Genomic DNA, 11,011 nt, shown 5'->3' with positions numbered 1-11,011 from the left:
CAGGCGCAACCGGGCCCGCCCCTGGCCTGGCGCGTGTACTGGCCCCGCCCCGCACACGCCGACGTCTGCGAAGCGCGCTGCCACGTGACGCCACCGGTCCCTGCGCCCCGCCCGCTGGGCTGCAGCCGTGGCCCCGCCGCGGCTGCGCACTGCCCTCCCCAAGGCCAGCTCCCCGGGGCTTGGAGCATGCGCAGAGCCCTTTTGTTGCGTAGGCGCAGCGAGGAACCTGCGCACTGTTGCCTGGGGCAGGTTAATTATCGAATTGATGCGGTAACTTCAACCCTTTGACGATGCGCGATCAAGAAGAGTGAACGTGTTAAAAAATGCACGGTCCTGTTTGAGGCAGCTGATTGATGCAGCATATGCAAAACCCCAGTCACTCTCAGGGAGTCTTCACGGACTTGTGGGGTTGCTGTCAGCAGCACTTTCGTACGACTGCTCGCCTCGAAATAAAGAAACGCTTCAACTCCGATGACCCAGTTCTCACTCGCTGGCGATTAGAGTGAGCATTTAAAGTCAATAAGATGTATTTGCATACTCATTTACATACGCATTTGCATCTTTTAGTGTGCGATAGTTGTTCAGCAAATATGAAAATTTTGAGCTTCCAACACGGTAATCGCATATTTAAGACCTGGGAATGCTGAGCCTACTTGCTGGTGTGAAGCGCAGGCTCCACTGGGGCAGGAGCAATGCTGCTCTTTCCCTGGGGCTGCTGCTGGGGAGTGCCCTGCATCATCCCTGACTGAAGCAAAGACCTCGAGCACCCAGGGCTCGGAGCTGCCCTGGACCATCTGCAAGGCATAGGGGGTGCACACGGGTTCATATGCACCCTCTGAGTGTGGCGGTGTCCCCCTGCGAAAAGGCACCACTAACACTGTTGATGGCTCCGCGCAGTCACTGCTCGCTACTGCCCACCCCCAGCCCTGATACTGCAGGCAGCTTCTGCGGGTGATCTGTGATTGCCATAGGCTGCCACTGCCACTACTGGTGGCATCTGTGGATAGTCGCCAACCATCAGTTGATGCTAGCCACCCCCCCACTGACAGCGCCTGTGGGGGAATTCCCAGTGGGGTTTGGGGAATTTCCATGGGAATTTCCATAGCTCAGTCTTCCAACCTGTACAAACAGCAGCAGAGATGTTCGAGATCAACACTGGGACCACCACCTTTGACTCGATCAGTTGGAGACTGAGGTCACGACAAGGATCGCACTGGACCACGCCTCACCGGCCAGAGTCAGCTCACAAACTCAGGGATGCCTGACTTGTGAGAGGCTAACAAAGCCTAATTGGACAGAAAGTGTGCGCGCTTGGCAACCGGCTCTGACCGATAAGTGTCACTGATATATGTTTATGTTTGTGGTGTTATTGTATGTTATAGTCACATTTGTGTTTTATTGTTATTTGTAACCTTCCCTTTGTTGTTGAACACAGTTGTTTAAATAAACCCAAAAATCTGTAGAACCTTTCCTCAGATCTGGCCGACTATTATCAGGCCACGACATTAAGTTGGTGTCACGAACAGGATTTCTGGGAGTGGACATGGAGAAGGATTCAGAATGGTCAGCACTTGCTGTCCTTCTGGAGGACGGGTCAGGTTAAGAACCCCAGTTGGGATAAGGAGTTTCTGAGGTCCCGGTGGAACGACCCCAGGGAAATTAAGAATCAGTGGGACTGACTGTCTGCCAGTTGCAGGAAAAAAGGAGGCCCCAGGAAGGGAGCACTTTCCTGGTTGCTAGCCACCTGTGTAAAGTTAGGGGCAGAGGCATGTCAGGAGTCAGAGCGTAAGAGGAGTGAATTAGAACTTGAAAATGAACGGTTGCAAGAGGAGCTGAGAGAAGCAAACGATCGGGCAAGGGTAGCTGCGGCGACTGCCGGGTTAGCCCAAGAGAAGTTAGAGGTGCTAGAGGGACAACAGGCCCAAGCACTAGTGGTGAGGGCCCAAGCCATGCTGCAGCGTATGGCCGATCACGCCAAAACGAACGACCCTGAGCCCAAAAGAGTGTAGCAATGTCTGTACAGACAGAGATCGATGTTAGGGCTATGGGAGAAGAATGATGGGGAGGACAGCAACTCGGAGACCACCACACCACCCCCACCATATGCTCCTGATCCACTCCAGGCAGAAGACAACCCTAGTCCATTGGCCTGTTCAGTAGTTTCCACCTGAGTAGCACAGGGCGGACAGACCTCAATGCAATTAATTTCCTGTACTCACACAGACTTCCATGACATAACGGAACAGTATAGGAAAAACTCCAAAGAGGGACATTTGGCCTGGCTTGCCCAAATCTGTTGGGACCAGGGAGATAACATACTTCTGGCCCCCCATGAGGGCAACCTCATAACGTTAGAACCGGGACTTCCCCTCGGACCCCAAATCCAGCTGGGAGGAACCTCCCTGGCAGAGGCCTGCATACAGGCCTATGGCATACCATATCAGGACTTGGGAGGAAGCTCCTGACCCAGAATGGACTGATTCAGACCAGATGTCTTCCTGTTTGTGGCAGTTTCATAGTTTCATAGTTTCTAGGGTCGGAAGGGACCTGAGCAGATCATCTAGTCCGACCCCCTGCCATGGTAGGAAGAGCACTGGGGTCAAATGACCCCAGTAAGGTGGTCATCCAACCTCCTCTTAAAAACCCCCAGGGTGGGAGCCTGCACAACCTCACTTGGAAGCTGGTTCCAGACTCTAGCCACCCTGACCATGAAGTAGCACCTCCTGATGCCCAACTTAAACCTTCCCTCCGCCAGCTTGTGACCATTGTTCCTGGTCACTCCTTGCAGCGCTCGGGGGAACAGGGACTCCCCCAGCGCCTGCTGATCCCCCCTAACCAGTTTATAACAGGCCACAAGATCCCCCCTCAGCCTTCTCTTTTGAAGGCTGAACAGGTTCAGGTCCCGCAACCTTTCCTCATAGGACCTACCCTGCTGTCCCTTGATCATACGAGTGGCCCTCCTCTGGACCCTCTCGATGCTGTCCACATCCCTCTTAAAGTGCGGCGCCCAGAACTGGACGCAGTACTCCAGCTGCGGCCTGACCAGTGCCGCATAGAGGGGGAGGATCACCTCCTTGGACCTGCTCGAGATGCATCTGTGGATGCACGACAAGGTGCAGTTGGCCTTCCTAGCCGCCTCCCCACATTGCCGACTCATGTTCATCTTGGAGTCAATAATGACTCCCAGATCCTTTTCCACCTCCGTGCTGACAAGAGGGGAGTTCCCCAGCCTGTATGTATGGTGCCGATTGTTCCTCCCCAGGTGCATCACCTTACACTTGTCTGTGTTAAACCCCATCCTATTCTCCTCCGCCCATCCTTGTAACCTATCTAGGTCCAACTGTAGCCTGTTGCTCCCCTCTATTGTGCCCACATCCCCCCACATCTTAGTGTCATCAGCAAACTTGAACAGGGTGCTTTGCACCCCCTCATCCAAATCACTGATGAAGATGTTGAACAGGGCGGGCCCAAGGACCGAGCCCTGTGGGACCCCACTTCCCACGTCCTTCCAGGTCGAGAAGGACCCATCCACTACCACCCTCTGGGTGCGACTCTCTAACCAGTTGGCGACCCATTGGACTGTATGGGTGTCTACGCCACAGTCCCCCAGCTTCCTAATGAGAATGGGGTGAGAGACAGTATCAAAAGCCTTCCTGAAGTCTAGGAAAACTATATCCACTGCCACCCCTGCATCCAATGATTTAGTGACCTGGTCGTAAAAGGCCACCAGGTTGGTCTGACAGGACCTGCCGCTGATGAACCCGTGCTGGTTGCCCCTGAGCATGCAGTTCCCTGCTGGCCCCTCCTGGATGTGTGCCAGAATAATTTTCTCGAACAGCTTGCCCAGGATCGAGGTAAGGCTGACTGGCCTGTAGTTCCCCGGGTCCTCTTTCCTCCCCTTTTTGAAGATGGGAACCACGTTGGCCCTCTTCCAGTCCTCCGGCACCTCTCCAGAGCACCACGAGTGTTCATAAAGCCGTGCCAGGGGACTTGCAATGACCCCAGCCAGTTCCTTTAGGACTCTAGGGTGAAGATCATCCGGGCCGGCTGACTTAAAAACGTCCAGCCCCTCCAGAAGCTCCCTAACTAAATCCTCACTCACCCTAGGCCCAGGTGAGCCTCCCCCGGGGCCCGAAGGGGGCCCAGCAGGGAGGTGGCAGTTCTGGTCCTTACTGAGGAAGACAGAGGCAAAGAAGTTATTAAATATGTTGGCTTTGTCGTCTGGCGTGACAACCAGATTCCCCGTCATGTCCTGCAAGGGCCCCACATTTCCTGGGGCCTTCTTTCTTCTCCCTATGTACTTAAAAAAGGACTTCTTGTTGTCCTTAATCCGGGAAGTCAGCCCCTGTTCCATCTCTGCCTTGGCCTTCCTAACCATCCCCCTACATCCCCGAGCAACTGAGTTGAGTATCTGACAGCTGACTCATACTGCCCAGTGGACGGTCAAGCCCGAGAATATTCAATTCACTGGCCTGATGTGGAGGCAGTTTCATCGGAGGGCGGCGCCGCACTATAGAGCCATTCTGTTAACCCTGGCGGGAACCATGATAGGACTGACTCTGCCAGAAGTGGAAAGGATGGTGTCACAGGGAAACTACAGAGAAAAGACCCCAAGGGGGCAAGGGGGAATCCTGGGACCCAAAACACAACAGGGAAGGTGAGGGAAGGAAAAAAGAAACGGAGATTCCCTTACCTGCAGCTGATGCCGCGGCAAGACCGGAAGAGGCAGCGGGACCCGCACAGCTGATTAGCCACATCTTTTTGAAACTGTAGCCAGCTGCGGAGAATTACGAGCGGAGTCGGTGCAGAACAATAAAAGGCAGTCCAAGGGAAGAAGAAGGGGGGAGAGCCAGAGCGGAGCTGCCAGCGGAGGTGCCCTTGGAACCCCGATCGGGGGCGAGGAGGATCCAGACGGCCCTCCACGAGGCAAGAGGCTGCACCCCAGGCTGTCGGAGGGAGGACACCAGCGGTGAGGCAGCAGATGCTCCTATTCACAGCAATGGAGGCAAGGGAGAAAATCCAAGGACTCCGGATGAAGAAGCCGACAGCAAAGATGGCCCCAAAGAGAGGGTGACAGAAGTTGACCCAGCAATCCAGGTGGGATCGGCTCAGGTTTGGGAAGGCTCCCAGAGTCTACCCCGACAGGGAGCAGAGAGCCTAAGCAGTGGGAGAGGCTGCAGGAAACAAGTTCCTACCAGTCTGAGCTGCTCGGCGAGAAACAGAGGGGGGTTGAATTGGAGGGACCAGTAGTAGTCCCGTTCGGCACTCAGGAGGAATATCAGCCGGACAGAGGGGTGCCTTAGACAGGGTTAATAGGGAGAGGAATTCTCCAGGCCAGGGAGCCCATTTTGTTTGAAGCCAGGGATTTTTACTGGTCGTGTTTTTCTTAATTTTCGTTGTTCTGTTTCCCACTTTTGGAGGGGAAGGAAGGAAGGCCGTAGAGGGTCTCCTAATCAGCTCGATTCAGGGTCAGGTTAGATCTTTATATCTGTATCAGAGTGCCCATTACATCAAGAGGCAAGGGTCAGGCCTGGAGGCGTCAGCAACTCGGCGAGGCTGGGTATCAGGGCAAGGTATAGGGGAGGTTGGAGCCTCACAGAAGACCATCGCCCCAAGATTCCCGACTCTGGATATGCCCTAGTAGTCGACCCCACCACTGAAAGAACAAACAAAGTCGTGGCAGGCGAGATTGGGGAGAAGGCTACCCCAGGGCAATACATCTGGGCTATACAACCTCAGGGATGGAGCGATGAGCAATCTTACACACCCAAAGCTGGGCAGCATGGGACCGGATGTTTGAAGCCCGCCGGGTGCAGATGGTAATGAAAATTCTGCCCTTAATGGACTCCTCGGGAGAAGGATCCTCTCGAAAAGCCCCGAACTGAGTTCACACAGCCAGTATCGACCCTGGTGGTAGAACTTCTAATGCCACCAAGCTACTGGCCCCTGGGCCGAGGTCCTCCAACGCACAGGGGCCGTCATGGAGTGTAATGTGGTGAACTTTGTTGGAGAACGGTCTCACCAAAGAACAGATGGATGGACAGTCTTAAGGGGCTTTTATCTGAACTTGTCTGCAAACAAAGCTAAGTGTGGCAGCCCTTCTGTTCCATCACCTTCCCCAACGGCCTGAAGGTTTGTGTTGACCTCCTCACTGGTGTCAGAGGGGATCGCGCTGGCAGTGAGAGGGGGCCGATTGCGACCGAAGGTCCCCTCTACTTTCGTCCATCTCGAGATGAGGATTTCAGTGGGAGGTGTCTTAAAGACGGTCAGAATGTTACTCAATACAGGGGCACAAGTAACCATTTTAGACAAGCAAGACTTCCCCAAGGCAAGAGGCACCCCTTTCCATTTCTGAGGGGTAGGCGACATTAAGAAACAAGGAACTTTAGTACAAGCCAAGCTCCAGTTACTGGGAAGTAGCTCCCTTTATTCCACGCCTGTGGTAGTTCTTCCCAGAGGCCCAAGCCTACTGGGTCTTCCTGCTATTCGAGGTCAGAGATTTCGGGTTGGCCATGAGATGTGGGGTTTTGGGCAAAACATGGGAAATCTTCCTGCTCCAGACGGTCTAGAAGCCCAAAGCAATGTAGCTACTTGTAACCTTCCACCTCTATCTCTGCCACAAATGCAAATGGTTCACCACCCACAATACTGAACCCCTCCTGCAGCCACTAAACCCATTACTGAGTTGATTTGACAGGACAGGACGATGGAGTGATGTCATTCTGTGGCTAACAGCTCTGTGTGGCTGGTTCAAAAACCCGATGGATGATGGCAAATGACGGTCTATTTCAGAGGCCTGAATGCACACACTGGCCCCATCCACACGGCCATGCCCAGCATATCTGACATATGCACCCACATCCGAACTGACGCCCTGTCGTGGATGGCTTGTATTGGTCTCAAAGACATGTTCTCCATTCCCATTGATTTAGAATCCAGGAAATATTTTGCTTTTACTTGGGGGGGGAGAACAGTTTCGATTCTGTGTTCTTCCCCAGGGGTGGTGTCACAGCCCCACCTATGTGTACTGTGTGCTGGCACCAAACGTGAAAAACGTGGAAGTGCAGCATCCTAACACCCACTGCTACCACTATATTGATGATGTCATGGTGGAGGGGAAACTTGTGAGGCAGTTGATGCCTCCAAGATCTAATAAATGCCATCAACGACTCTGGATTTACTATCAATGACTCCAAGACCCAGGCCCCTGATACTAAATGCCAATTTCTGGGGGCTGTCTGGTCAGCAGAAGGGAATCACGTTTCCCAATCAGAAATTGATCGAATGGCAAATGCTAGCCCACCCCAAAATGTAAAGGAACTGCAAAGCATACTAGGTATCTCAAATTTTTGGAGATTGCACATCCAGGAGTACAGCACCCTAGCCAGACCTCTATATAACCTATGCAAGAAAAAGGCCAAGTGGGAATGGGGCGGAGAACAACGCCTGGTGCTTCTAGCTCTCATACAAGCCATTTTAATGCATGCAAGGTTAGCCCCCATTAGAGAAAGGGGGGAAATGATTCTCCATCTGGGAGTCTTGGACAATGGAGGTCATTGGAGCCTATGGCAGTGAATGCTCGATGAGCGCCAAGGCTCCCCCATAGGGTTCTGGAGTAAAAGCTGGAAAGGATCGGAACCAAGATATACCATTTGAGAAATTCTTATTAACTGGTTACCGTGCCCTTATCTCCACTGAGGCTCTGTGGATGAATCATCCCATCATCCTAACTACATCATTCCCCGTCCTCCATCATACTCTTTTGGAAAAGGTAATACCTCCCTCTGGGTGAGCTAGGGGATCCACGGTGCAGAAATGGATCTATGTCATTTTAGCCCAGGTAGAAAACTGTTTGCTGGGAGGACAACCTGCCTTGGTAGAACAAGTGACAGAACAGTGCCTAAATATCTTTCCCAGCTCCCGACCCTCAGAGCAACCTTCACTGGTAATGCCAGCCCCACTCTTTGATGAAAAATCAGAAGGTCAAAACGGGGTGGAATCCTGGTTCACAGACGGGCCAGCAGCAGGAACCTCTTGGACAGCAGCCGCCAAAGAGATGGACATACTCTCCAGCGCCATGGTACCAGAGCAAGCGCTCAACATGCAGAATTACATGCCATCATAATGGTAATAGACCATGTCTTGGAGACTGCAACCTCCACCTCTCCTCCCCACATTCAAATTTATACTGACTCCTGGATGTGCTACCAGGGATGCACTGTTTGGCTACCCGTGTGCCATGCCAAACACTGGAAAAGGAAAGGGAATCCAATCTGGAATCATGACCTCTGGAAACACATCTGGGACGACACTGCAAACAAGAAATTCATTTTAGAGATCAGACACATAGATGCCCACACCCACAAGAAAGGAACACACCACTCAGCGGCAGCAATGTGGAACCACAAGGTGGACCAATTGGCCAAAGGTCTAAAGGTTTGCACAGCAGAAGCAGAAACTGGCACAGAACCAGAAACTCTTTCACCTTTACAGGACCTGATATTTGTGGCAGCCAACTGGCTTCACCACCAAAATGGACATTGTGGGATTCAGGCGTTACTCCAACATGGCCTAGAATGGCGCACAGCTATTTCCCGACAAATGGCAACTGATGTCGTAAACCAATGCATCGTGTGCCAGGAAGTTAAAAGGCGTCTGAAGGCACCCACTCAATTTGGGGGCCCTCATATTGAGGAAGGAAAACAGCTCTGGGATACATGGCAAATCAATTACATAGGGCCCACCATTGCCCACCATCTCTAAAAGGCATTTTGTTCTAGTAGCATTTGAAGTAGTAAGTGGATTCACCTTCACTCAGGTATCTCGGCGCTGCACTGCAGAGGACACTATCCGTGGCCTAAGTGCCCTCCTTAGTGCATATCCCAAGTCCCTGGAAATACAGAGCGATAATGGCTCTGGATTTAAGAATCACCTAATAACTAGATGGATATAAGAGACCCAGATTCTGTGGACTTATCATTGCATATATAACCCCCAGGCTAATGGCATAGTGGAACGGGCCAACTCCATCTTAAAAACTCATTTGAAACTGTTCGTGAATTCCACTTAGTCCCATTGGGACAATTATCTGCATCAAGCAGTCCATCTAATGAATCATCGAGCACGTCCTCTGGGTTCATCTATTGAACTCATCTTTGCAATTAAGGATAGGGAACCCCCAACCATGAGACCTCCACCCCACTGTTCAGAAACCCTCAGGCCAGGGATGAAAGTTAAGGTCTCCCATCCAAATATTGCTGATTGGGAAGGGACAATTATAGCAAGGGGGCGGGGTAACACTTGGTGGGTATTTAACCATGCAGAAACTTTTGAATCTATAACTCTTGGGCCCACAGGATGGATATCCTACTATGCCTCACCCTCCTAACTGCATTTGTCGCAACAGAGACTTTAACTGCACACTTGTGGTGCAATGAGACTAACACCTGTGCCTGCTTTTCCTCATCCGGTCCATTATGTGTATTCTTAGGCGACCTCAACACTTCATCTTCTATTTCCAAGACACTAACTGGTATTATAACTTTACATCGCACGTTGCCTGGTATAATGTATCTTTTTCCCCTCTTCCCGAAGTGCAAACTTGGAATGTTCCTATACCACTAGAAAATGTGCAGATGTATGGGTTGCCCAAAATTATATCCCATTCAATTTTCTAGTGGCCCGATGCCACCGCTGCCTGTAATTGTTCAAACAGATGGTGGCCCAAACTAGGGGCAGGGCCAAGCACCACAGCTGCCTGCAGGAGCTCCCTGCTTACCGCCACCATACTCCTGCCGCTGCCTCCTGCCGGAGCTCACCATACCCCGCCCCAGATTCCAGGGGCATGCAGCGTTCATGCCCTGGAGCTGGCCTGGGGGCGACAGTCTTCCCCCAGTGGTCCCCACCCTGCTTGCACTCCAGGCTCCTGGGAACAGGCCAGCTCCCAGCTTCCACCTGGCTTTGGTGTTTTGCCTGTAGAAAAACTTATGGCGCGCTCCCCCTCCCAACCAGGCCCTACCCCCAGAGACCTTCCCTCCCCTTACACTGGGCAGTAAATAGACTTGGACTAGGGGGCAGGGGGAGTAGACCCCTTTAAGATCCATCCCACTGCCACAGAGTATCTGGGTGCCAGGAAGCACTGGTGCCTCTAGCCCAGGAGAGGGAGATATGCCAACCCGCCCTCTTCTGCCCAGCTTTAGGCTGTGAGGGGCAGCCTGAATGTCCCTCACTCCTTTTTTTGCTGAGCTGGGTGTGTCCCTGCAGTCCTTCTGGCAGCAAGGGATCCCTCCCGGGAGCAGTGCAGCCTGAATCACAGGGATCCAGCCGCCTGCTAGAGGATGGGGTTTCTGAGGGACTGAGCAGAGAGGCAGCAGCCAGTCACAGCATGAGCTCTCATTGAAAAAAATGTCACGGTTGGAGACACACTTGCAACGAGGAGCACGTTTCTCACAGAACAACTGCATGAAGATCCAAAAATCAACCTAACACCTTTTAAAAGGAGAACTTGGGAAACACAATTTAATTAGCTGGCTGGGCACTAAGAACTCAAGGCAGGGGTTAGACAAGCTGTCAAATGTCAGACATTCTTCCTTAGGTCTCTGAATCTAGGAAACTAGGCAATGAGGGCCTTGTTACCCTGTTTACACTAAGGGCCTTGCTCCCAGTCATTTTGGGCAGCTCCTTGTCATCTTAACCCCTGAGCTGTCCACAACTGAAACTGGTTTGAAGCACTTCTTAGGCCGGCACTTCTCAAACTTTTCCTCAGCATGACCCCTCACTTCCAACCCACAGTGCCCCACCACTGTGACCCCTTCTGCTGATGTTGCAAACCCATTTGGGGTCACAACCCACAGTTTGGGAACCGCTACCTTAGGCACTCCAGTGAAGGCTGATCCCTGATCCATGCAACCTAGCTCCTGTTGCACTAAGGCAGGGGTCAGCCACCCCCAGCACACATGCCAGAGCATGGCACGTGAGGCCATTTTGCTGGGTATGCCACAGCAAGCCTGGG

The 11,011-nt window shown here is 52.4% G+C and overlaps 1 protein-coding gene across 1 annotated transcript in view; it reads right to left on the bottom strand.

Moving 5' to 3' along the window:
• Positions 1–11,011, bottom strand: part of JOSD1 (Josephin domain containing 1) — a 52,084-nt gene that overhangs the window by 15,318 nt on the left and 25,755 nt on the right. The gene's annotated exons all lie outside the window — the stretch shown is intronic.

Source organism: Gavialis gangeticus, unplaced genomic scaffold, assembly GCF_001723915.1.
Source record: "Gavialis gangeticus isolate Ggan-Ray unplaced genomic scaffold, GavGan_comp1, whole genome shotgun sequence".
Lineage (NCBI taxonomy): Eukaryota > Metazoa > Chordata > Crocodylia > Gavialidae > Gavialis > Gavialis gangeticus.
The sequence above is the reverse complement of the archived record's forward strand: the minus strand, read 5'-3'. Positions and strand labels throughout refer to the sequence as shown.